The sequence below is a fragment of the Copadichromis virginalis genome, linkage group LG1, assembly GCF_057382275.1.
Source record: "Copadichromis virginalis isolate Kocher_CV1m ecotype Utaka linkage group LG1, C_Virginalis_male_GT1.1, whole genome shotgun sequence".
NCBI classification, from domain to species: domain Eukaryota; kingdom Metazoa; phylum Chordata; class Actinopteri; order Cichliformes; family Cichlidae; genus Copadichromis; species Copadichromis virginalis.
The window spans coordinates 20,035,623-20,063,094 of NC_140618.1; the positions used below are offsets into that span (position 1 = coordinate 20,035,623).

Consider the following 27,472-nt stretch of genomic DNA (forward strand, 5'->3'; position numbering starts at 1 on the left):
ACACACGGCAGACCCTTTCTCTCCGCTGCCTGACTTCCATTTAGTTTGAGAGTGCACAAGTGATTCTTTATTGGATGAAATCTGCGCCGGATTGGATAAAGTGTTAGAGCGCTGAGCCATCTATCACTATCACCGCCCCAGCTCCAGTTTCATTTTAAAAGAAAAGAACGAAAGCAGAAAAAACAGAAAGAAGAAGAAGAAAAACAGACAGCCATAGGATGTTGGAGATTTGAAAATTAACTGTGGCAAGGGAAAAAAAAGATCTATCCTCCAACCACTAAGCCTGTTTCCTCTGTTGGAGGATACCAAGCTTTTCTCTGTAGAGATGCCTCCATGACTCACTAGCCTCTCAAGCTCTCCTGTCTCATAATGTTTGCTGACCAGCTCAAGCTCACACCTGTTCAAACCCTGCTTTACAGATCGAATCATTCAACCCAACTTCATCTCATAGCAATTATCTTATCTTTACTATTCTACTAATAATTTTGTTGGTGTCAGACACTGAATTATCAAACATGCGTTTTTATTGACCATTATTAGTTTATAACTACTGAACATTACAGCTGCACTTACAGTAGCAGCAAAAAAGGTCCTTCATGTTGCATTGATAACATTTTGAGATAAAGTCTTTTGCAATCTTTGATTTTTCCTTAATGTATCATAACTAGTCCCCACAGCTCGCCTAAAAATACTGGTGACATTTTGGATGCGTTTATTTACACGCTACATTGTATAAATGTTGTTTTCTTGCACCTTGCAGACTTCGATCTCATGCAGAGCTTTTCTTTTTATCAAACCGAAAGCCTTACATTTATATAAAGACCATATTTACGAAAAGCACAGGTTTGGTATTAATTTTTAAATTAAATTTACGCTCGCAGACGTGCGACAGACCAAACACCAGCCTTACAAATTCTCTGACACCCCATTGAGCCCACATGAAGAAGAGTTAGTGTAACTCATCAGTCCCGGGTCTGTCCTAGGTCATGCCAGTTAGTGAGACGTGTGTATTTGCTCACATCTGACCATCTCACTTCCATTCATTTTTAAAGACTATTTCTTATATATCCCCCTGTCTGTCCATTAGTGCTTTGCTGTATAAAGCACCTGGCCATGAATTTACCTCAAGGCGATGCTCAATGAGAGCTTCTCAAAGACGGAAGAGTAGGAAAAAAAAGAGCGAGGGAAAAAGGCGGCAAAATTGTGAAACTCCTATGTATTTCATTTCGTCTTACATAATTCATTTTGAAATGCATCTTGGATGATGTAAATCTGTTCAGAGGCACCCTCTATTCCGAGCCTTTACCCTTAAATGTCTCTGTGGTTGGAGTGTCCTGAGGCAGTTTGGACCCACCAGCCTTCCCCACCCCCACCTTAATAAATCATTATGGAGCAGAGCCGCACTTATCAAGCTGGTCAGAGACCTCTAATGAGCACAGGGACCACGACTCTGCACAGCCCCAGAAATATTTTATTAAGAGCACATTTAGACACACACTACTCAGGATGTATGACCACATTGGTAAGCTCCCCTTATTGCATCTGCATCATAAATAGCAGGCTTGGGAGTACAGACTATGTGAGATGCACACATTGTTTTAGCTGCTCGCTGTGATGCGGCCAACTCTCACTTCTTGTATGACTTGTCCACAGCCGACACTGAGTGCCCTCTACGGAGTGCTCGGATTATTTCCTGGATCCCGATGACTCCTGTGGGGCCTTATGACCTTTGATCTTTACGCTCCGCTTATGATGACCCATCAGAGAAGCGAACATACTCACAAGTCAGACATAAGTCGTCTCCTTGAATAATGGTTTTCGGGCCTCTGCTTGTTTTATGTGCAAAATTTTTAACAAAGGCAGAACTATAAAAACACTCTCTAGGCTTCTTTCAGTCAGTCCTCAATCAAGGCAGTTCATGTTAGAGTATGAACAAATAACTTTTATGTCAGTCAAACAGACATGTATACCAGGCTGAATTAATTAATGAAGTCAGATGCTGTGCTGTTAAATTGAAATGAACCACAGCTCTTGTTGCTTTGTTTTTAACACCACCTACCAATTTCTTTCCTCATGTCAAACAAAACACTTCGCAGAAATGCAGCGTATTTTATGCGAGGGAAATCGCTGCCTTTGAAAAAGACCACGAGCTTCTGCTCATGTATTTTCTACAAATGAATTAATGCAATTTAAACTAGCTGGTAAGGCATTTTGTGGAAAAATGAGAAAAAAGAGAAAAAGATCATATCAGAGGTTAAGGCTAGTCTCTTTGATACAGTCAGACTATCATTAAAGAAATGCTCAGGCTCTGAGCCATGAATCCACCATTCAGAAACACCTGACCCAGGATAATGGCAAGTACATTGTTAATGCATCATTTTTTTAATAAGTTCCAAAATTGCTTAGACCACTGAACAAAGTCAAAATGAGCAAGGACTCACTGACAGTAATAATAAAAGGTAAGAAAGCCTTTCTGTTACATTCCTTTTAAGTTTTCAACATCCAAGACTGAAAAAAACTAGTGAGAGAAAAAAAATCATTACCCGGTTGTTTCATCTGACTCTTTTCTTCCCCAGCACAGAAACACCGGGCTGATTAAAGATGACTAAAACCTAAAACCGACCAAGCTACGTCCTTCTTCTCTTCCCCCCTCTCTGCAACTTTTATTTTTAATGGAAAATCGGCCCTGAGCTCGTTTACTCAGGAACAGAGGGATATAAATGTTTTAAAATTTAACCAAAAAAGAAAAAGAAAGGCAGGAAAATGGAATGGAAGGAGGAAAGGATAGGTAATATGAGAAAGATTTTAATCTTAATAATTCATAAAGCAGTCCTTCAATCCCCCTTTTCCCTCTGCTGACTGGTGTTTGATGAAGATACAAGCTTTCTCTCTGCTGGGCTCCTGCAAAGTAAATGTTGTGTGGTGTAGATAGACCTCCGATAAGGCCAATATATGAGACACTTACCGAGGGGGAGTGGGAAAATGGCGTTACCCAGACAGGACATGAGGGAAAAGCACAGAGCAGGACGGGATCAGAAACAAGGTTAGAATGGCAGAAAAGGCCCTAAGGGAAACCAAGCAAGACAACAACTCTTGAATGCATGCTGACTTTGGCACCTATGGGTCACAGGGTTATTAAAAGAGTGGGACATGGGTCCTTAAGGCTCCACAGACCCATGTTTGTTTATATAAGAATCATTTTTTTAAATCCACCGACAAAAAAAGGGATTTGTTTATGAGACCTGGCATCTTTTTTTAAGCATCTGTTTATTGTAATTAGCAAGAATGTGATGTTCATTAATTTGTAAAACGAAAAACTTTCATGTCACAATATGTCCTTGAAACAGCTCTGATGTCCACAGAAAAGCTATGATAATTTTTTTGTTCATTTCCTGCAGGTTTTGTGCATGTTTAGTCCAGAATTCACAAAGAAATTTTCAGTGGTAGGCAAGTATGAAAAAATTGTTAGGCTGCGAGTGTGCAGAAAAAGAGAACGGCAAAGACGAGGAGGAAGGAAGAGGGCTTTGCTGCTCTGAGGTACAACGCTCTGATCTCCTTTTAAGTTGTGGCCCAGCATGCTCAGCAACATAGTCAGTCAAACCTGCAGCCCCCCAGGGTTCAAGCTCTGCTCAAAGGGTTCTCCTCTCTGAGGCTCCTCTGTGTAACCACCAGGCCATGGCTCCTTTCCACCTCAGTGATCACACACACTCCCCGGCCAAAACTCGTATGTTGACACTGTGTTTGAGGAAGCATTCTGTGATAATGTCCCAGTATTGATCAGCTATCTGTGATGATAGCTGTTGGGAAAGTGACCTGAATTTAATCTAGAATGATTGCTAATGCTGGATACTGGATAGGTGGGCCCGCCTGTAGGCCGCCATACTCTAGGTGAGGGTGATGGGGCTAGGGTTCACCAAAGGTGAGGGGCCCATCCTTTCCCTCTGCGGTCATGAGAGTCAAGTTCAGCCAGAGGGTCTATGGGGGACCGGAGGTCTGGACGCCATGTCCATCTGGATAAATCTGCATACAAAGGCCAGCTGACTGAGACAGCCCCTCCTGGTTAGTGACAGAAGAAGATGGCTGAAGGAGACGGTTGATTTGGGAAATGTGATTTTTCTAAGTAATAGAGAACTGAAGTACTAGCCTTTATATTTGGTAATGCAATGCAAATTGATTTTCAACATCACCATCACTGCTCATATCTCACTGGTTCAAGTTTATTTGACTTACATTATCTATGTAATGGAAGGACGCGGCCTGTATATAATTTATTTAAAAAATGACACTAAAATAAAAAAAATGTTAAAAAAGACTTTAAACATTTAACTTTGAATCATAAGAAGACAGTTAAAAAAAAAGTGAGGGGCAATTTCATTAAAAAACACATTTTAACATCCACATGTCAATTTTAAACTTCCTTCCTCTATGGTGGATCTAGATGTCATATATTTGTGTATGTATATATACATAAGCCATTCATGAGATTAGTGTGAACCTTGTCCTCCCTGAAGGTGCAAAGGCCAGGCACACTGCCGCTGCTCATATGCATCTCTTTTATTGTCTATTGTGTGTAATCACAGTCTCCTCGCTTCTCAGTGCCAGACTTTTGACCCCTTTTATTTTGTTGTCCATTTTCAGCTGCTCCGCAACATAACAGGCATTAGACTGCTGAACAGATGTGCAGGGATGGGGGGCAGTCAGTGAATGCTAATGAAGGTTCCTGAATCACCAAATTCTGAGAATGGATGGCAAAATGAGGAAAAGTAGTAAAACGCACATTAAGTCCAATTTTAGTGAAATGATGGCTTCAACTTAAAAAAAAAAAAAGGCTTTAATTATAGCTGTAACCCAGATCTTACCGTGTGAGTCTCGGGCCACGTGTGCGTTTGTGTTTTTCTGTGTCATCGCGTGCACGTGTCTGTGTACGTCACTTACATGCAAGCGTGTGCATCAGCATTCTGGCTGTCCGTGCATGTGTGTATGTGTGTCCCCCAGGCTAGACAAAGCATGCTACTCCTTGGCAGTTCCCCCCTGTCACCGCAGAGGCCTCAGTGTGAGTGCAAGTGTGTGATCAATCTCACGTGGACCAGTCGTGGTGTCAGGGCAGCAGTGGATCTGACTCTCACTCACCCCTCTATCTCTCTCTCTGTCTCCCTCTCATCTCTCCCCCTGTCCCATTTCTCTTCCTCTTTCTCTCTTGCTCCTATCCAGCCTTTTCTTTGACTGTGGGACAGTAGGGATGCTGGGTCAGAAGCAAGCCTATAGAGCACCCATCTATCCAAGAGGATAATTAATGCATGCCAAGTTGGACGACTGATCCCGCCAGCAGACTACTCCAAACAGGTACCTATGCCTTCCTCCTCTGTGGAGCTGCCCTGCTCTGTCTCACTTTGTCACCTGATCTTTGCTGACTGACTGATTTGCTGACTAGCACTCACTCATGCTTCCTCTTTTTCACACTGTCTCTCTCCCGCCCTCTCTCTCTCTCTCTCTCTCTCTCTCTCCTCACTCTTTCACTCTCTCTCTCTCTCTCACACACACAAACACACACCGCTCGCACCTACTGTACGCAAGACAATACTCAAGTGCACGCAGTCACATTACTGAGTAACTTTTAATAGTGTTTTCTTGAATTAGAATGGCTCGGTTTTTGCTCCACAATGTGTGGGTTTGCAGGTTTACAGGTGTAGAGTTAGAGAGACACATTTTCTGCTCTGAGGTGGCAAATGTCATGTTTTTGAAGTTGAAGTGGGTTGTCTTTACTGCTCTGGGCTGTACTAGGTGCTTCTACACCTCTGATCGCCTCTGATCGACTTTCACAAAGGTTACAGCTTCTCTCTTTACTGTGATTTTGTGTATTTGATGTGTTACTCCTTGCTGAGTTAAAAAAAAAGCACAATATGTGGCAAACTGTGATAATTCTCAAGCATATAAGTCTGTTTGACTGCTTTGCAACATTGTTCCCTCTTTACACCAAAATGTGGGGCTCCTAAAAATTATTATAAGAATAATAAACAATAAAAAGAATGAAAGATGATATTAATTTAAATGGTATTGAAGGTAGTAATGGTTGTTAAACTTGAAGTTGCAGTATGAGTAGTACATTTGTTAGTTTTCCAAATGATGGTTTATTCTCTTTCTATTTACTGCCAAACTAAACAATATGCATTAAATTCACACGACCTGGTAAAAGGATAATTAAAAACTTTAGCCACTGTTTTGAGTTTCCCCTCGTACCATTAGTCAGATTGACAGGTTAGATCAACTTTCGAAGTCCTGTAGGTATGTAGGCAAACAGCTACTTCACAGATGTGAGGAAAGAGGAAAAGGCGTTTCCTGTAAATGTCACTCTCATTTTTAGATGAAGAGAGATTTTTCTAAAGGGTCAGCACAAGAATTTATGGTAGGCACTGCTCTGGGACTTTTCAGAGGGGGTTAATTTGGAGAGTATGTGCCAAGGCTTTCAGCAGTCTTTTTTTTTTTTTTGCCAAAAACAAAAAAACAACAACAACAAAAAAACCCAAAAACCTGCCATCAAAAGCTGTTTGGTGTTGTATTGTAATATGTCTTAAATATGTTAGCATTCCATTTATTAGATGACACTAGGTAACCCATTTAGAAGTTGTTTTAAACTTAATTTACACGTACATCCACCAGTCCAAAAGGTTAATGGCTGACAAATTAACCCCTGCAGCATTATCTTACAAATGGCCTGCAGCATATGATAACCTATAATCAATATCACCAATTATATGTCAGGCAGAGGCTATTGGCTGTGACCTGTCTCTTGTGGAGAGACTTTCTGAGGAAACAGGATCTCCTCCACTATGTAGATGCAGGATATCTCACATGCTGATGTCATTAGAGACACCTGGGACCACCTATCATCCACTGGCTGCATCTATTCATCTGATTTTGTTGCTTCATAACCTTCCACTCTGCTTTTTTTCCCTCTTCTCCTCCACTTCATCTTTGTATCCTCTGCATCTTCTTACTCTTGTCCTCTTCCTTCCTTTGTCATTCTGCCTCTCCATCTCTCGTTTTAAACAAATGTGGTCATTTTCAAAACATAGTCTAAAATGTTTAGTCGCACATTTCCTTGTGACTGCCACTTGGCAAAAAACACATAAGAAAAATTTCTGACCAGATATCATCGTTTAATTTTGTCATAATACCTAAAACATTTTGCTGCTCAAATTAAATTGCTGCTTATATAATCCTTGAGCTGAATGTGCCTTTATTAATAAAGCATTTTCACCCAAAGAATAAACAACCAATTTTATTTAAATTGACTGGAAATCAGAAAAACTTAATTTTTCCTCACTCCATCTTTTTTTTTTCCAAAGGATTTGACTCTGGAGAAACCACAAACCCGGCCTCACACATACAAATCACTACTTGAATCTGAACACCTGAGCTTCTCCTTACAGTTAAAATAAAATGATTTTGTTCTTAAGTTGAGATAAAGAAAGTGTTAATGACAGTTTTTTTTTAAATTTAACAGGCCATTCAACAACTCCAAACGTGAAATTAAAATTACATAATTAGTAATAAATAAAGAAATAAGCACGATTAAAAAACATGCCAGGTAATGCTTTTAGATAACTGTCGGCCTTTTGCTAAACATGAGCACCTGAAGGTTTAATGAAGTCAAGCTGCTTCCAAATTAGAAGTATTACAACCACTGTAATGATACAGCTTGCACTATTATTATTTTTATTTATTTATTTATTTTACTATTTTGCCCCAAATCACCCGATACAGCTTTAAAAAAGTGTGTGGCTTAAGCTTTTTTGTTTACTTTTACATGACGAGGGAAAAAAATCTAATTGGGTGGCCTCGTCACAAACTTTAAAAATGAAAGGTTACTGATTCTCAGTTTCCGTGGTGGTCTAAACGATTTAAATGGAAAATAATATATTTATGAAGTAGGCGACCCACCTTAAATTCGATATTTCTCAAGTCTTACATTTCGTGGAGATTCATTTAAAATGTATCGTCTACAACTCTTTATGCATTTGAATAATAAAAATAATAATAATGATACAAATAATAATAATAAACAAAAAAGACATGTTGTTTATTTATTTGGCGCTGGAACATTCGGGCAGACAGGCAGGATGTAGACAGCAGGCGCTTCTGTCTGCGTCCGCGCTGCTCCCGTAATGGTCACTGGCTTCAGAGACCTTGAACTTCACCGGAGCTGCTTGGGGGTTCAAATGCGGGGGGGCAGCTGAGAGCCATATGCCTTCAAGTGACTGCTGTTACACCCAGCGCAGGGGTGAGTAATGCTCACCGACTCTTACAGGGAGGACAAATACCCACTGGTTCTCTGACGCCTGAATATTTCTCTAAAATATATATAATCCTTCATATTTGCGTATCTGCGTTTGTTCAGTTTTTTACACAAATCTCGCGATTATGAATTTCCCGTGCTCCACACTGGCCTGCGTGTCACTGCTCTGCGGGCTTACAGCATTAATTTTGATCAAGAAATGAAACCTGAAATTGATTAAAATTTTATATTCAGGAAGGTATATATTTCTTAAATTTCCGCGATAAAGGCCTCATGAATGTTGAACCTTTGAATAGCAGCATGCAGATGGGCCTATAAAATATTCAGCCAAGAGAAAGGTAAGTGATGTGTAGAGTTCAAAACAAAAAAAGGGAGGGGGTCAACTTAGGGTGGGTTTAGCCCCCTCACACTGCAGCCACCCGTTACCCTCACCCACGCTGCTGTCCAGAGCTGCTTTAAATTTCGGCCCATCTTAGGATACAGAGGGTGGGGTTGTGGCTTACTGGAAACCAACATAAATAGAAGGCAAGCAAATAATTGTAAGGCCTACTCGACTCTAAATGTCTTGGTGATGGTCCTGCTACATTCATCATCCTCTTTTGTTTTTTCTTTGTTTCTTTTTTTTTCTTTTTCTTTCCTTTTTACCCACAAAACGGGCTATTTTGTTTCATAAATGTTAATTGATTAATGATCAAACATTCTCGCCAGTAGATCCGTTTACATCCTGCATTGATGTTTCAGGTTTCTATTTTTATTGCACATCAGTTTGGGCTATGTAAGACTACAGGCCCTATCCTCTACACGATATGTCAGTTCTTGCAGTATATGATGTCATGTTTGAAATCCCTTTGGTCTTTGAATGACTGAAAGTAACTCTTAATAACGGAGGCTAAATAAACACTATTATTTCGCTGTTGTGGGGAAAGAGATGGGGCTGACACCGAGGTTGAAGATAAATAAATGATGTTTAGATTTGAATCTTGAAAACAAACTCAGGTAGATGAAACGCTTGATTGTGGCAGGTCCCAATACTACTCGTTTGCCTGCTCGGAAAAAAAAAGCGAAGGTTTATTATCCATATTTTCTACCGCTAAACTTTGATAAATAATGAAAAAAAAAGTTTGGGGTTATTTTTTATCCGGAGGCTCATAAAACGATTTGGCAAAGATTAAACAGCAGGCCCTACTCTGACTTAAATTACACTGAAGTCAGGTTTATATTATAAATAATTTAGTCTTAAGAAAAAAATTGGGATTATTTATGTCGCTCTTTTCACAATTAAAATCATAATTTAAAAAAAAAAGTTTTTTCTACTCACAATAGCAACAACAACAAAACAAGAACAAATTAAAGAAAACTTTAAATAAATAAATAAATATATATATATATTTACGAAAACGATTAAAAAACAACATGTTGAGTACAAGATTGGCCCTAATTGGTATACTCATGCTAACAAGTGTCCTATTAGAATATAATGAATATTAAATAGACGGAATAAACTTGTCAGATTCAATTGGATCACTCGTCAAATTCCTCAACAGTTGGCCCGCGAGGCATTAAATACAAGCTATTACCCCGCGATAAGGCCTAATTAGCCCCGATTAGTGCAGAAGGGGAGGGTGGGGGCGCTAATTGAAAAATCCTTCAGAAAAGGAAGGTTGTGTATTGTAGGCCCGAGCTCCTTAAGCAGCTCTCAGTGGTAAATACCATTCACATTCAAATGAGAGTGACAAACTTTGGCACAGAAACAAGCACACGTCCGCCTCCCGGCCTCAGCCTTTTTTTAAGCGCTCCGCCTTTTGTTAACCTGACACGTGCTTAGAGGAGCGTGATATGGTTAATTCCGTAGGAGGATGGCACTGTGCCCGACAGCCCGGAAAAGAAACCCGACCACATATATTTAAAAGAAAGAAAGAAAGAAAAGAAACAATAAAAAAAAAACCAATAATTAAAATGATCTCTTTTTTTTGGCCTCTGCTTTCACCTTACATTAAAATGTAAAGCTCCCAGAGACATGCGCACACAGCCAAGCGCGCACACAGCAGCCAACAAAAGCACAGTAGAAGAATAATCTTCGTTGAAATAAAAAGGGGGAGTGTGTGTGTGTGTGTGTGTGTGTGTGTGTGTGTGTGTGTGTGTGTGTGTGTGTGTTAAGAATGGACTTCAAATGCGTTTAAGCTACAGTATAGAGAGCAGAGCCTTGCACCTGTCTCCCTCTCGCTGGAGATTTGCACCCCTCCTGCTGCCGGCATTGAACAGTCGTGTGTGTCTGAGTGTGCGTGTGTGTGACCAGCCATGCATGTCATATTTTTCGACCGAGACACACGCACTCGCACATCCAAACGACGCCTTTCCTGCGGCATTTGTCTCTTTCTTGCGCATTACAGTGAATATGTGACCTAAATAACCATTTTATTGTCTGTTCCTCCTTTTAGGCTTCTCATAAGAACAATCCGTAATATTGCACGTTTTGTCGTATCCTCCCTCCTTCTCCATGGTATAGTCTTCTTTGATGAGTGTAATATTAACATGATAAGGAGATGTCAATGAAAAGCTCTCTACCTGACTGAGCAGACGGCTCTGTGATATACTGGGTCTAATGTAATATTAATGCATGCAGGGCTTGTTTCTTATCAGGAAAGATCTCTCCAAAATTGTCCTCCACAGGGACCCACTTAAAGAGTGAAGCCCACATAATAGAAATGATCACTCTTTTTTTAGCCTGCATCTGAAAGATATCACTCCGTTTTATGCAGTTTGTGACAGGAATGCTAAACTCTTTATCTTTTATTTACCATTTGCATATGTATATGTTTTTAGTTCATTCAGACACATTATTTTTGTTAAATGTACAGTTTTAAGTTTGATCATCTCCCATTAAACATTTTTTAATAATAATCGCCATTAAAATAAATTAATTCAATTAAAATTTCATATTTTTTATAAATATTTAGGCTCTGGGGCTGAGAATATTCTGAGATCAAAATGAAAATGATTATTGTAAAATTGGAATCATGCTAAGTCACTAAATGAAAGTACTTACATTTGAAATTAGATTGCACTTTTACTGCTATCATCATAATTAATCTGGAATTCACTGGTAATTTCTCATATTAATTGCAAAGGTATTTCCATTATCCTCTGTTTATTATATTTATTTGCATATGCATATTAATTTATAATATCTTAATGGTTATCTGAGAATCGCTACAAAAAATCAGAAATAATTTTTGTGCATGGTGCCGAATAAGTGTTGACTTCAGCTTAGGTCACTTGAGTTGTATTTAAATGAAAAAATGTTGTCACTTTTAGGTATTGATTGTGGGATTGCAAATATGTAAGTAAAATTGAGTGTTGATGTGCCTCGTCTGGGCTGTTCCCTGTTAACAGAGAGCACCCAAGGATAATGAGGCATAATGCTGCCTGAGACGGGGCCTCCTGCTGAATAAATCCTAAATTATATCCCAAACCTAAAGTGAACATTCTCCTGGGGGCTGCAAGGTCAAGTCCATGACCTTTAACCCCAGAGAGTCTGGGTCTGGAGAGGAGGTGAAGCAAGAGACTGAACATAGCTGCTGCTGCTGCTGCTGATGATGATGGCAAGGGAAGTGCCGAGGACCTGGTTGTTGTATGTCTCCGCAGCCTGCTGTCCTCAGCCCTGCTCCTCCCAGCTTGATTTTAGCCAACACTCCATCTATTATTTAGGAGACTTATTAAAAGTTATTTCAGAGCCATCAGGTCCTGCCAGATGACCTGAGAAAGAGGCCCTCCTGAGTGGCCAGGCAGACTGGATAATCCAAATGGACACAGTGGAACTGCTAAAACACAGACTGAAAACAAACAGAAAACAGAGCCTGCATTATTAAGAGGTGCATCCACTATAGGCAAAATAAGAGCTTTTCAATATTTCACAAGCACAATCTCAAGTATAGAAGAATGTTTAATTAAAGCCAAGTTTTGCAGTAAGATGGAAAAAAGTAGATGGCATGAAGCATGAAAAGCATAAAAACCCAGTTTCAGCAATGCACAAAACTTTATTAAATATCTTCTGAATTATGTGAGAAAAATCATTTTTAAATTCTTAAATTTGTTTCAAAGAACAGAGCAAAACAAAAAAAAAAGACTTAAGCAAGACCTGTTTTAAAATTTTGAGGTTTTGATGAAATGAAGCGGAAACTAACAGACGTTTGAACCACAGGAATTCACAAAAATAGGGTTGTAATCATTACAATATTTTAAATGTAAATTGTTTTCATTTGTTAAGTAAACTGCAAATGCACCTTATTTTCTGGGAATATTTAAATACTACAGCAGCAAACAAGAAAATCCAACAGAAGAGGATTTTGTTTCAAATCCCTTTTTAAATTTTATTCGAATTCTACAGCCAATAAAAGCCGGACCATATTCAAACATGTAGGCTTAGGAGGCCGACTTAACCTATGGCTTGACACGGCTTTTGTGTCGTTCTGTGTTTAGTTTTGAATATTCATATCTTTGTTGTAAAAGCGTGACATAACCTTTTTCCACCTAATGAGATGTGCGCACATGCACTTCCCATCTGTGTCCAGAGAGGGCAGGGCTATCATGGAGAGGTGGGGGTGGGGGGTGATTGGGGTTGGGGGTGAAAGGCGCACAGAGCAGGAGCTGGCCGAGGCGGAAAGGTCAGGAGAGGCAGGAGACAGGCAGGCTGGCCGACCACTAAAGCTTTGAACCTAACAGATGGTGAAGGTTAGGTGACGTCCCCTCGCCTGGCCTTTCCCCAGTAATTGAGGATAATTTGAGCACCAAAGAGAGCAGGCCTGTCCACTGTCAGGCCCAGAGAGGAGAGACGAGGTTAATATGAAAATGATTTTGCATTATGGTTGGCTTTGTGAGGCTGGGCGCAATCCTAATCCTGGCCTGAGGCAGCAGGAATGAAGAAGTGTCACCCTGGGTCCAGGCGCCACGCCATGCACATGAATACATCTCCAACCCATGGCCCTGTGCCCCCCATTAACCAGCACTCTGCCAGGACCGATTACACACTCCCACTCAGAAGCCAGGCTTTGGGGGCATTTTAGGGAGGCTTGGGAGTGAACTGACATCACCTCTTATCCCATAAGAACAAAAGAGGTACAGAAAGGCCATGTGATATCAATGGGGATTTTTCACCTCTCACCGCAGCTACTGTATCTGAGCACATCATTGCCTCTTTGCAACTTAACTCGAAACATTTGGAGCTGTTGAAATCTTATAAAGAAACACTGCAAGCGATGATGTTACATCTTGTCTAATCATTTATGTTTCCTTAGACTGTGACACATCTTTTGAAAAACTTTGCACCTTAACTACACTAACCAGACCTACACCCACAGGACGAGCTTGTAAAACTTCCCAAATGTGGGGCCAGTATATTAAGAAAGTTGCCTATTGGTGCAATGAAGTCATTTATAACTATTGATATAATAGTCAAACTGGGCATGTTAACCCGAACAGCCTTGGAGGGAGTTTCTGGGAAAATGGAGGTGCCCTAGGGACCCACTCATAAGCCCAAGTAAGACTCAATAGATAGATGTAATTTAAAATGCATGCCTGGGCCCTTCAATAGCAGAAGCTATTGAAGACAAAATAACACACTCAAACACAAAAATATTTACCATGTCAACTGTGGAATCCTAATTTTTAGCAGGTCTGCCACAGTGAGACCAAAGTTTCAATTTTTTTTAAAGATGTAAATATTTCAATGAGCATTATCATAAATGTATGAAGTTTATCCATAATAACCACCTTAATCAGATGATTTCCCATCTGTATAGTTTGCTTGTCCATTGCTCATCATTTTTTCTGATGATCTGCTCCTGCTGTATTTATTTCATTTTTAAATTCACCATATGACAAGTGTCCAATAATCTCTCCACATGTTTGTGTGGATACACACAGCTCTTTGTGTGTCTGTGAGTAGCTGCGTGTGCTGTTGAGCTGGGTGGCCCATGGGCTCCCTCAGGTGTAGTCCAGATGAAGGGGTCTTTACCGGGGCGTCCCTGCTGCTGTGCCCTCTGCTTGTCTACCTTGCTCCCCATGAGCAGCACGCTTTAAACCTCCTCGGCTTGTGACCTCCTCCTCCAGCATGGCCTGTCTGAGCAGTAAAGGGACTCTCCCCACCCTGGAGGATAGTCCCTGGCTGTAACTGCAGTCCCCATCTTTCTTTCGCGTTTGCCCTCCTTGTTCACAGGAGCCCCTGCTGAAGTTCATGTTCATGTAGAGAATGTAGCTAAATAATAACTTAGTGGCTCTACTTACACCACTGATTTTGGTAATTGTCTGAAAGATGAAGCAAAAGGAGTGGGGTTTTCTTCCCTCTGTGGATTGGTCAGGTGTCAGGTCAGCTGTTCTCTCAGAGGAAAAATGCTGAATAAAAACTGCATGCTGCTTCCCTAAACAATGAGAGAAGCAGCTGTTTTACGAGACTATTAGGCCATTTTCTTTTTACTGGCAACAAAGAAATGCAAACACAGGCTTACACACACTTTGAATATGACTGAATTTTTCTCTTATTTTCCAGTTTACATGTCGCTAAATCACATGAATGAAATATTTTAATCTGATTCCTCACCAGGGGTCTGTGTCTTGTTTTTTTTGTAGTGGGAGATATTGTTTTGCATGTGTTTTCTATTGTACAAGTGCAGGCTAGAGATCTGGGAGGAACCAGTGGCATGACAGGGCTTTCTATAATATTACTTTCTGATTATTTCACCTTTTTTTTTTTTTTTGCTTCAATTGGAAAAACAACATTCATCATTCTTTTGACCTATAAGATCATGGCAGAAAGTATGTCTTTGAAAGGTAAAACAAAAAATCCACTTTTAAATAAGATCAATTGTAAACAAACCTGGGGCAACCCTTTGAAAAGCCCCACCAAGAGATTTACCTCACCCTGTGGCAAATAATATTTCTTGAACTGGGCTTAAATTTCAAGTGCCTTGGGTTTATAAGAACCTGGAACAAAAGAAAGCCAGTCTCTGAACAGCAAATATTATCTGCTGGTTGGGCAAGATGTCAAGATTGCCTTTTTGTTGTCTCAAATACAGGGCCAGATCTAGTGTCTAGCAAATCCCAGAATAAACCTCAGAATAGACTCCTGTTTACTAGAATTTAGTAGGATTGCTGTAAAACCACATCTGCATTTATAGTTTGATTTAGTCCTTATCTGTGTAATGAATTTTCACAAGTTGCCTTCTTCTGGGATTACTTTAAGTTTCTTTTTAACCGCTTCCCTTGCTTGTTGAAATATGTGTTAATTCACAGTAAAAACAGCATTCAATCAACATTTGTTTTTTTCTCAGCTATCAAAATGTTTGCTCAAACTTTATTAGATTTGACTGCAATTTTAGGCTCTAAGTAATTCTGGATGACATTAGAATAACTATATTTTTTATGTTTCCACTTATGATATGCAATATAATTTATAAGAGGATTGAGTGTGGAAAAAAAAGGTGCTGGCTCGCTATATAATAGCTATCTTTCAGGATGATAAACATTGCAATAACTATTTACTGTTCCTTGGTAATAACAGTACTGGGAAACCAAGTAATGTCCTGTTCCCTTGATCAGTCTCATCGAGTCATGATGAAAGCATATGGGAATTTGCTATAGGGGCCTGGTGTGACATCCATTACTCCTTAATATCCTGTAATCTTTCCACTCTCCTCACTCCTTTCCCCCAAAATTCCCATCACTGCAAATATAACACCCCACCTCAGCACAAACATTCCCTCTCTGTCCTTAATGCTGTGACTGATTTTGTCTTTTGTTTGTTTATGATATTAAAAAAAAAGTGAACACATCAGAAAGAAATGGCTAAGTAATCATAAAAGAAAGCTGCTGCTGCACCGCTGAGTCACTTTTCTTTTAATTGGATACAGCTTTTCAGTGAACTTCACAGGCTGGGTAAAGGGAGGAACGGTACTGTCCGTAATTTCGTTTTACTTTGTAGTGAGCCCTTGTCAGAGCCAAATAAACGTAGTGCAGCTCACCGACCGGGCAACCTTTCTTACAAACCATTGCAACCCAGCAAGAGAGCCTTCTCTGTCATCTGATGTTCCACTCTACTTAAAACAGAGCTGGGGGGTTAGAGTGTGGGGTGCAGGGAAAAAAGAAAAAGAAAAAGAGAGAAGCCATGGCCCCGCTATCATCATTTTATTTTGATTTTTTTCATCCCATTCTTTAATCCCTCTGATGAAGTCTGGACAGGCAGAGGCATGCTCTCGCAGACAGCAATTTCACTTCACCATATGCGCTTCACACATGGCAGGGAGGAGAGGGGTCTGTCGGCAGCACAGCCAGGAGAAAGAAGAGAGGAAGAAAATTCATGACATGAAATCCAGAACGGGCAGCAGTCGGGTGCATTGATACCCCGTGATGTTTCGTCTGCAGCATCCACTTAATGCTCCTTTAGAAACGCGCCTGTCATGCATGCACCCTTGCAAAAACACATTAAATGAGGCATGCCACGAATGATACTTTGGCCCATCGCAAATTAATAACACATATGCAGGTAAACATATGAGCCAGGTACTCACACAGAAGGAGCCAGGTACCCACACAAAATGGTGGTGAGCTCAGTGCTGCTTTGCCCCTCCCTACACTGAGTATGTGGTGCCGACACCCCGATCACATGATTAGAGAGGATGGAAAAAGGCTGCATGTCTACTGTGGTTGCCTTCAGACTTCCCTGGTTTGTTCGCTCGCCTGTAGGAGATGCCTTTAGTACACAGTAGGCAAGCATCGGTTAAACGCAGGGCAGCAAACAGAGGGTTAGATTACACGTATTTTATGATATGACCAAAAAACAACAACTTACATTCTGAATATATTTGTTTCTGCATGCATGCCCTTAAGCACTACAACATTTATATGGATATCAAAAACAACAGCATCAACAAAAATAGATGCATGTCATTGTAAAGGCGACAGGAAGGGGAAAGGGAATAGGTGGAGGGGGGCTAAAATAATTAAATTTGGGTCAATAGACCTTGCCCAGTTACATATAAGACGAGATCCATAATCCTGCTTTTCCAGCACACTCTGTGCTGAGCAAGCAGGTTGCTCCTTAAATCTCACACTTGCTTCCTATATACATAATATATCCATCTCATATCCTCTAGTCCTGTTTATTCCCTCGGTGAAATATGTGTACATCCCAGATGGGATACATTGCTTTCGTTCTTCGTAAGGTGGATAGAGGGAGCAAGCACTGGGTTACACCAAAGCTCTGATTGGGTAATATGTAATTAAGGCTGTGTTTGGCAGCTTTCGATTTTAGGTGAGAATTGAAGGGGAATTAGAGTGGCTGTGTCTATTACTAAGCTCAACTGAGAGCTCGGGAAGCTCAGTGTCCTCTTATAGACTCCTCCGCAGTAGGCCTGTCGGGCTTGCTGACATTGAGATGCTGTTGAAATGACCCGGTATCTTTAGAGAACGTCACCGTGTCTGCAGGGACAGAAAACAAAATAGAGGCAATTTACCTGTTTGATGATGATCGATGATGACACTTTGCTTTGATTGAAAGGTTTTCGCTCATTTCGAAACAAACGTCTTAGCACAAGGGTTTCCATCTGGTCCCATCCAAGATACTACCGTGAAACATTTTTCACAGCAACACATCAGCGTCACCATGTCCATGCCGAGTTGGACAGTAGCTTCAGTGAATCGCTTTAAATGTATTTTAAATGGCAATAATGAGTCCTGCTGAGTGATTGATGTTGTCAGCAAATAGAGTATACCTAGGCAACCCTGGGCCCAGCAGGTGTAGATCAGCAGTACATTACGCAGACAGGAGAAATGTAGCACGCATGTGTTGGTGTCTGAGAGAAGAAAACATATATCAGCCGTCCCTCGGCAGAGGCAGTGCATGTACTGTAGCCACTGGTTGTGTGGTAAGAGCTTCGCCCAGGAGGATCTGTATAATGCTCTTCATTTGCTGGAGGGAAAACTGAGACATCCTGAGATATTGACCCAACTATTGACATCATTTGATGGTTTCTTTCAAGCATATTGTTAGGCTGCCAAGGAAAGAGAGTGAGAGTGTCTAGGGGGTGATCTCTCTGTCATCAGGGCCGCATGTGTGTAATGTACTACATGCATATTCAAGCTACTGTTGTTTAGAAAAAAGTAATCCCTCATCCTGGCCCGTGCAGCTTAGCCTTCCTCTTTTTCAAGTTTTTAAATCAAAGAAAGGCTCCAGCTCACTAACGCTTCTCATGCCTGTCAGTTTGTGTGTGTGAGTGTGTGTATGTATCAGCTGGTCTAATTAAGTAAATGTGTTAAAAAAAATTATTGTAATTTTTGGATAATCACAGTGAAATTCATCATTCATCATTAAACTGTAATTTGTTCCTGTTGAAAATTTAAATATTTTAGTCACCATTTGGTAATTACCCTAATTCACTGAGAGACCGCTACTGCGTCCAGTCAGCGTTTGGTCTGTGGAGGCTGCCCTTGACTTTGAGCCGTTCCCAGGCTCCTAAGGGCTGCAAGGGGCTCCAAGGGGACAGCTTTGTGTGACGCACAGAGAGCAGATGTTCCTCTGCATTTGTTGTGACCAGTTTGGGATGCTTTCTCTGTCCAGACATGACCTCCGACCCTTTAGGTTGATTAGCATGCTCCCGCAGTAGGGGTTGAAAAACAAATCTCTCGTAATCACAGCAGCTTTGCATTTAAGATGGGAGGAAAATCTGTTTTCAGCGAAGGATCTTTTTTCAGTTCAATGCATTAAACTGATAAGCTGTTATATGTGATTTTTTTTATACAAGAAATTTGTTTAGTGCTATTTTGGTTATCTAAACGAAATCTGGAAAAAGCTTAGCACAGTGTCTTATTTTAATTAAAAAAAATGCATTTTTCTTCCTGACTATTTAAAGGCCTTTGCTTTTGGAATATTTTCTTTTAGGCACAATACCTCTGAATTTTGTGTATGATTGTATTTTTCTATGTTTTCTTTCTTTATCCCTTCTTTCTTGCTTTTCTGCACAGATACAATAAACTACATTAAATGAGAATTTTTATAACATGGATATAGTAGTGGGTCTTTATGCTTTATGGTTATATTTAAAAAATGACACTTAAGCTACAAACACTCTTAGGCTAACAAAAGTTCAGCTTCAAGTTTAAGCGGTACAGTTTTTCTTTTTTCCCCGTCATGCTGTGTTTGTGTGTACCACTTTCACTGTATGCAAGGTTTCTGAGAACTCATATGTGCGAAGATGGAGCTCAAGCAATGCATCCCAGCTGAACTGGGAATATATTCCACTTGTCTTAAATAGTTAGGTCATGAATTCACCTGGCATGGCACCTCTGTCTCAAATAGGGGTCCTCTCTTCTGCTTTTCCTTCCGCTCACTATGTATCATGCAGCGCTGAGATGTTGTGAAGCTGCTCCCCACTGACCACCTTAAGGCCCCCGGGCTTTCTGTGGGGAATGAGCTGACTTGCTGACCACTTCAATAAAATTCAATCATGGGTATCATTCACAATTCTTGTAACTATGTTCAGACTTTATAATGTGACAGGCTCTGTCAAAATCTAGATTATTGGAATAGAAGTTAAAGCAAAATTTTCCTCCAATGGATCATTTGTGGGTGGGGCAAATGCTGTTACTGAAAGGTGTGCTGAAAGGGAAATGGGAAGACTTTCGGAATATTGATTCTTGTTAAACAAGGAAAGTTAACTTTTCTTGAGTTTATCAAACTAAATGCAGTGTGAACAGGTATGCAGGGCACTAACGGTTCAGTGTGTCTGACAGGATGTTTGTACGTATCAGTGTTGAGTTTGATGCTTACAAATGATTACCCTCTTTTCTTTTTTTTTTAAAAAAAATGTATATTTTAGATGGTTTTTTTAGGTCTCTGTTATTCCATGTGGAAAATAGCAATTTTGCCACATTGGATAGTACAAAGTCTTTATTAAGAAGAACTGATATCCCTTTAAAATTATCAGTGATGCAGTAAAATTACTCATTGTAAAACTTTAATTTCACAATGAAAAAATGGAATTTTGATATGAATGCAAGCCCCATAGTCATAATCACAGTCCTGAAAAAGAAACGCCTTGCACCGCTCTGTTATCCTGATCAATTATATTTAATAATCTATTTTACATCCCGACTAAACTCTCGTATGACTCAGTTCTACTGGCTAAAAACTAAATGCCGGCTGATTCATGCTTTACAAGTTTTGATTGACAAAATGATGAAAATAGGATTGGTCTGTAGAGAAAAGCAGCTTCGTGGGGCTGAGCTTTGGTGGCTTTTTATTGTCCATCCCTTCTGAGACATGCTGCACAGACTCAGGTTTATTTGACCTCAGCCACATTGTTGACTTTTTCAAGGTAATGGGAAGCATCTTATTGTGTTGTCTGAGGTACGTTGATTATTGCTTTCCCTATGAAAGTTTCTCCAGGATCAAAGACTCTCTCATGCATTAATAAAGGGTGTTTTGTGAGACTCTTATTAGCTGTAATGTGCCTGTCTGGTAATTCATGTCTGATGGCAGCAAGCGTCAGTTGTAGGCGGAAGAATGAAAGAGCACAGACAGTGTTGTATTTCAATATTGCTGCCTTTTATGGGTACTGGGGCTAAATTTATATTGATCTGAATTTGATAATGATTCTATTAGCTCTATTAAATCTGTATATATTCAAGGGCTCAGTTACACACTGAAACAGAAAAAGAGCCAAAGAAAACAAATTAGTGTGTAAGGGTGGATTGTGTTGCATGTAATATAAGTGGGGGCCAGCGGGGATCATCAGGAGCTGTCAGTGAAGTTGGAAAGGAGAAAAGAAGAGCCTGTGTTTGTGCTTGTGTATGTGTAAATATCTAAATTGCTTCTGGCAGATGATAATTAATAGATGTAATAAATTATTCAAATTGTGCGTGGTGTGTGTGTGTGTTTGTGTGCGTGTGTGTGGGAGGTTAATATACATAAACCTATAATATGTTTGTGTACATTTTAAAATGCAACACTCTGTTTCACAAGTATTTTTGTGCTATAAAATTTTATATTATCACCTGTTTTTTTATTAAAGGAAGTTTAGCATACCTAGCTGCATCCTAGGTGATAATCTTCTCCTCCAACATAGAAGTTGGTCCGTTTACAGAGGCCACTAGGTCAGTTGTTATTAACACACTTACCAATTATTGGCACATCACTGACACTGGTCAGCGAGCCTGCCAATACCTGTCTCCTGCTATCATGGCCAGACAAAGGTCATTATCAGAGATCTGGGCCACAATGGGGGACCTCAGGGACTCCACTATTCACCGGCTCAACAGGCCTATAGCCAAGGCAGGTCAGGTCAAGGCTAGCGCCCGCCCTCCAACCTCAGCCTCTCTCTGACTTCTTCCTCTTCTCTCTCTCTCTGCGTTTCTGCCTCATCCTGGTTTTTTTTCCCTTTACCACACGCCGCAGCTTCCATGAAAGACTTTACTGGCACACCTTGATATTTTCTTAGTTTCCGGGGATGTTTTCTATCACTAGATTTACAGCCATGTAGGTTATCATCACTGAGTGCCTCCAAGCTTTGCCTGTGGCTTGCAGTTAACAGTTGATATGGAGGAATCGCAAGTCATCCTCAGTGTTTTCATTTCAGCTGGCACCATAGGCCTGATAAATCTTTAGGAAAACACTCATTTAGATGGTATGCATATGGATACATGCCTTGAGAGTAATGCGCGTTGTATACTTAGGGGAATTAACATAAGACATTTTACACAGTCTAAGAAAAATATAATTCATGCATAATTGATTGGCGGCATGATTGCCTGAGTTTACTGTCATTTTTCTGTGGTGAGACAAAGTCTTTCCTCAGGCTGTTTAGCCTAATGGACTTTGGGGATATTTAATTTAGGGCTGTCCAGGAGCTGATGTGGAGCTCCAAAACTCTCACTCCTTTTTATATAACATATATGGATCCAACTACTCAAATGACTCTCATTTAGCACGCAAACCCATGGTCAGAGCCAGTCTAATTGCCTGTCATTTTGATAAACTCCATCAAGTTATTTAAATGTGTTGCGCCTCACATCCCAGTTTGAGGCGCAGGTGAGAAGAGAGGGTGCCTGCTTCAGTCTGTTTCATGACACGCTCTCGGTTTACACACAGTTGTGTTCGACAGAATCACAGTATAGTGCAAAATCTACTGTGTATGAAAATGAAAGATTGTGGAAACACACCACAAACACATCTTTAAAATCATGAAATACAAACGTCATCTAGGAAGGGGCGTTGTGCACTCTTTTGATGTTGCCGTGGAAAAAAGACTTGAGATTAAAAGAAGATTATAGTCAAAGTTTAATTTTTCAGTTATAATTTTTTAATAGTCTTAATTTGACAGAACTGTAGCGATCAAGGGGGAAGGACTGCAGACAAGGGTCCAGGACAGAATCAAACCTGGGATGCTGCAGCCTTTTGTCGGCTCATCAAGTGAGCTAAAGTTTTAACATATTTTTGATCATGATGGTACTACTCCTGTTTTCAGTAGTGTAAAGTTGCATTTGCAGTAGTACTCTATTTATCTGTCCATTTTGGAAGTACGATTGAGGGTATTCACTTTAGTCACTGAAACAAAAACACACCAGCCACTGAAGAATCATACAGGACAACACGTACATATTTGTTTGTGATTTTTTGGAGGGGGAATGGTGCGTGATTATTTTGACCTAGCATTTATAAGAAAATGCTCACAGTAGGACTGAAGCAGGTGTGGAAGCCCATCATTGGTTGGTTAAAGTTTAAATGCTGCTCTCTGCTTTCAACAAACTGGTTTGTGTGTTGCTGAAGGCGTTGGACAGGTTGTTTTAGTTATTAATAAGTCCTCTCCAACAGATAAACTGAGATTGGCAAGCTGTCTGTCATGAAGAGGGGGATGAAATAATAAACGTGAGGATTCTTGGAAGGTTTTCTTCACAGTTTATTTATAGTGAACACTTGCTCAGTCCAACACAATACTAACTGATGAATGAAAAGATTAAAGTTGCAACAAGAGTTGGACATTTTCACAGCTAGGCACTTTCCACGGGGCGTACCAGCAGGCTAGGAACTTATGACGGCTCAAAACCAGGACGGGCTAATAGCCACATTCGGCGGTGGGCCCTTTCACAGCAGGGTGGACGGGGTGAACAGAACACGGCCAAGCCCCCGGTCGCCGCTTCATTATCCTGCTGTAACCATCCACATCAGCAGACACCTCCGCTCCAGCCTGCTGGGCCTGCTGCTGCACCGACCACTCGCCCGAGACGAAAGGCAATGAACTCCAAAACATGCCGTTCATCTTCCAGATGGAGTGATTTACTGATTTAGCATGGACTCTCTCCCCCAAGAGCCACTGCACCCATATACCAGCTTTCCCCACTCTGCTGAATAAACATTTATATTCTTTAACTTGATGTTCTGATATTATGAAAATAGAAATCAAGCAGTCGAAATGCATTTGGAACATTCTCTGCATAACCAACCGATGGAGAAAATAGAGAAAAATGACACTGGGGGAGTAAGTGAGGAAAAATGAATATATCTGACTGGACTGCGGTGTTCAGAGGGGATTTGAAATTGTACTGGGGGAGGACGGGAGTGTGGGGTTGCTCCTTTTCTTGCTGAGTTGTGCCGAAGAGGAGAAGGGGCACAGTTACTTTTTATTTCCCCCTTTTTTTATTACCTTCCAAGAAGGAGAGTTTTTTAGAAGCTGGATTTCAATTTCGTAATTTTCTCATCACTCTGATGCGGCCACCTGTCTCTTCCTAAGATCCCCTTCCTTTGTCTCTTGAATAATAAGCCTACGTCCGCATACGAAATGGGGTAAGGAGAATGACCAGGGAGGGAAAATAGAAGGTGTTAGTGAGGGAGGCAAGAAATGAAAAAGTGGGGGAGAGAAAAAGAATATATGTGGAAAAAAAAACACAACACCGCAATAGAAGGTGTGCTGGGGGAGGGAGGGGTGTATTAAAAGATGAGAGAGGTGACCTTTTTCTCCCGGCTTGCGTCTGGCCATCAGTAAGCAGCCATGTTTGAGAGGGAAGCCATTTTCTTGTCCCGCTCATTATTGTTGTGTTTTATATTCAGCTGTGTTGGGATTCGCTGGTCACTGTTCAACCCTGCAGTCATGTCAGGCTTCAGTTGAAGGGTGTATATTATGTCTGTGTCTGTGTGTGGAAGGTTTAAGGGAGGGGCTGTGAAGGGTAGCCAGGGGCGCTAAGGATTAGACAGAAAGACCACTGGGTTGGAGGCCAGAGCTCAAGTTCATCAAAGACAGACAGACAGACAATGGAAAGCTCTTCAGAAAGCAATTGGGCTCTTGGTGATTTTGGCGTCTGTGGCGTTGGCCGTCCTGCAAAACTCTCTTCTTGTGCATCGCCGTCATCTCCACCTTTTGCTCCTTCATGCCTTCTCCCAGTCCAGCTACCTTCCCGTAAGGATGGCCAGATGCCACGGTGACCATTTGTGTGTTTATTTGCGTGGTTCGTTTTCTCTGTGTGTGTGTGTATGAGGGACAGAGGTGCTATTTTTTCTGGGCATGCGCACGGGGTCAGACTGTGCTCTGAGCACAATACTTGACGATAGCACGGCACACACAGATAGCACACCACCACTACCATCAGTCCTTCTCCCTCCTGCCCTTCTCCCAACCTAACCTCCTCCCTCTTTACACCCCTTCACTAGGACATCTGCTCCCCTAGCGTAGCTGCCATTGTGGCGCTCCTCACTAACAGGGGTTTTAGCCACTGGTGGTGTGAAATTAAACAGCCACCTCGTCCCTTGATGATAAGTGGCGTCCTGTCTTCATGCTGCGGCTATCTCCTGTCACACAGCACAAGGTCACGCTTTCAAGGGTGATCATGGGAATTAGACTTCACTATTGTAAAAAAAAAAGAAAAAGAAAAAAATGATAAAGAGTGAACACGAAGGAGCAATAGTCGAAACTATCTTTTTTTTGGTGCTGTTTTCTATTTTTGACTGAACCCCTCTATCTGATATTGTATTGGACATGAAAATACACTGAATCACCTCCATCATGCAGCACCCACATCCATTTTGTGCCCTGTTTTCATGAAAGTAAACACTTATGTGGCTGTCTCATAGTCTTAATATCATCAAATATTCTATTTGAAACACGGGTGAATATTCTAATTACGTATCATTCACAGAGCCACAATCAGAAGGTGCACTTAGAAAAAGGAAAAGGAGCCATAGAAGTAATGAAAAGGCTTTTTTCCTTGGCAAATTATCTTCCTGAAATTAATAGTTAATATTTTAGTATTGTTATATATTTTTAATTCACCCTTTGCATTTTTGCAAATATAATGTATCCTTCCACATTCATTTCGCTGCGCGGTCCTGATGAGTACTTCAAATGTGAATTAAAGCACTCAATTTTAAGAGGAAAATGAGTAATAATTCAAAGATATTAATAAAACATAATAATGCTATTCAGGAAAATTGAAAGTTGGAAAAACAGAGGAGAAGGAAGGAAGAAACATTAACTCTTAAAGTGTTTAGCGATGCTTTATGGTTACCCGTCTAGAAAATGATGCGCACCGAGTGGATATCAGGCACACGGGAGGTTTTTATGTCACTGGTCAGATGGGAGCGTGAGGTTGGAGAGCAGATGACAGTTGTGTGAAAGAGGAGGACTTTAAGAGCGAGTGGGTTAAACTATTAATTGTCTTGTTTATATAGTAATTACACCTTGTAACTTGTACCATGGTGAGGCCAGTAAGCAGACAGATGGAAGTGTGTGGCAGTGTGCCGGTCAGTGCTGGACACAGCAGCAGGAGGATTAGAGGTGACTCTAGATCACTTTTTCCCCCCTGTCTCATAAGATATCACTTTCTTCCCCATTCACTTAGTCTCTCTCAATTTAAGATAGTTAAGCAAAGGAAATGAAATTCCATTTTTTTATACCAGGGCTTTTAAAAATAATATTAGAAATTCTCATGATTATGATAGTATTAAAATGATTGAGATGGACTGTTAATGCCAATGGAGTAATTTTCCAGTTCTACTTAAGCCCTAATAGCAGTGATAGAATGGCCCAGCTGGGCCTTTGGCCACATCATTTCCTTTTCCAGGTACAGAAGATGGGCATCCTGTGGCTGAGGACCAAGCAGTTAACAGGCTCTACTGGGGACAGGCAGCTGGAGACTGAATTAGACTGTATAATAAAGTGCAGCACGGTGAGGGTCACATGGATAGTCATGAATTGTGTAAACAATTAACTTTCAATATCTTTTGTGGATTTTAAGCTGAGTAAGTGCGTGTGTGTATCTCTGTGTGTGTTAGCTGTTAAATGCATCTTTGTTTAAATCTTTTATGAGAAATATTAAATCTGTTCAAGTTTAGGCTGCGATGTGGTGAAAATGATCATTAGGTATTCAGCAGAGGCTCACAGCCTACATATTGAGTGATTGGATGAGATTCTTGTGTTTCTGTTGTATTGGAGTGATTCTCCATGCTTGGAGGGAGAGAGAGAGAGGAGGCTGATAGTGCTGACATAGTCTTGGGGGTCCACTCTGCAGTCATGACTCCTGCCTGGCTGTTTGCCCTCATGGGTGCATATTGCAGCAGCCTGTTGACCAGCGTGGCAACTCCAGCTTACACAGCTATTTCCACCCCCTCCCGCCGTCTTCTTTATGTGTAAGTGCAGGCCCTAAACTTAATTACTCAATGTTTGGCCATTCATACTACACAGAAATTTGAACTCATTCTTTCATAATTAATTATTTGTAGTGGTTTAGATTACAACAGTATGAAATTAGCTAAACTAAAACTATAGTTAACACAAAGAGTACACACAAAAAACCCGTTTCTTCTTTTTTAAGTTACATCACAAAATTTCATTTTTTTTCGACATACATTAACAGGAGGAAGTGAGTTTTGGGTTTGGTGTTTCAGGCCCTGAAACCCAGTGTTATAGATGTTTGCAATGTCTACACTAAGTTTACTTTAAGTTTACACTAGTTTTATTGTAGTTTCTATTAATATCTTCAAGCTTTGTCAGAGCTTTGTTACAATCACAAATATTTTCTTAAAATTCTTTGCTTAAAACACAAAGACAAAACCCTTCGATATTGGAGCAAAAAGGGTTTTTTTTTTTTGTGCGTGTGTGTGTGTGTGTGTGTGTGTGTGTATGTAATTTTAAATTGATC

At 40.6% G+C, this 27,472-nt stretch overlaps 1 protein-coding gene across 1 annotated transcript in view; it reads left to right on the plus strand.

Moving 5' to 3' along the window:
- The first annotated feature begins 5,254 nt into the window (after positions 1 to 5,254).
- The window catches only part of zfhx3b (zinc finger homeobox 3b), a 235,508-nt gene continuing 213,290 nt past the window's right edge, over positions 5,255 to 27,472 (plus strand). The window contains exon 1 of the mRNA XM_085453684.1: positions 5,255 to 5,343. The gene's annotated coding sequence lies outside the window, so the exon portion shown is untranslated. The remainder of the gene's footprint in view (positions 5,344 to 27,472) is intronic.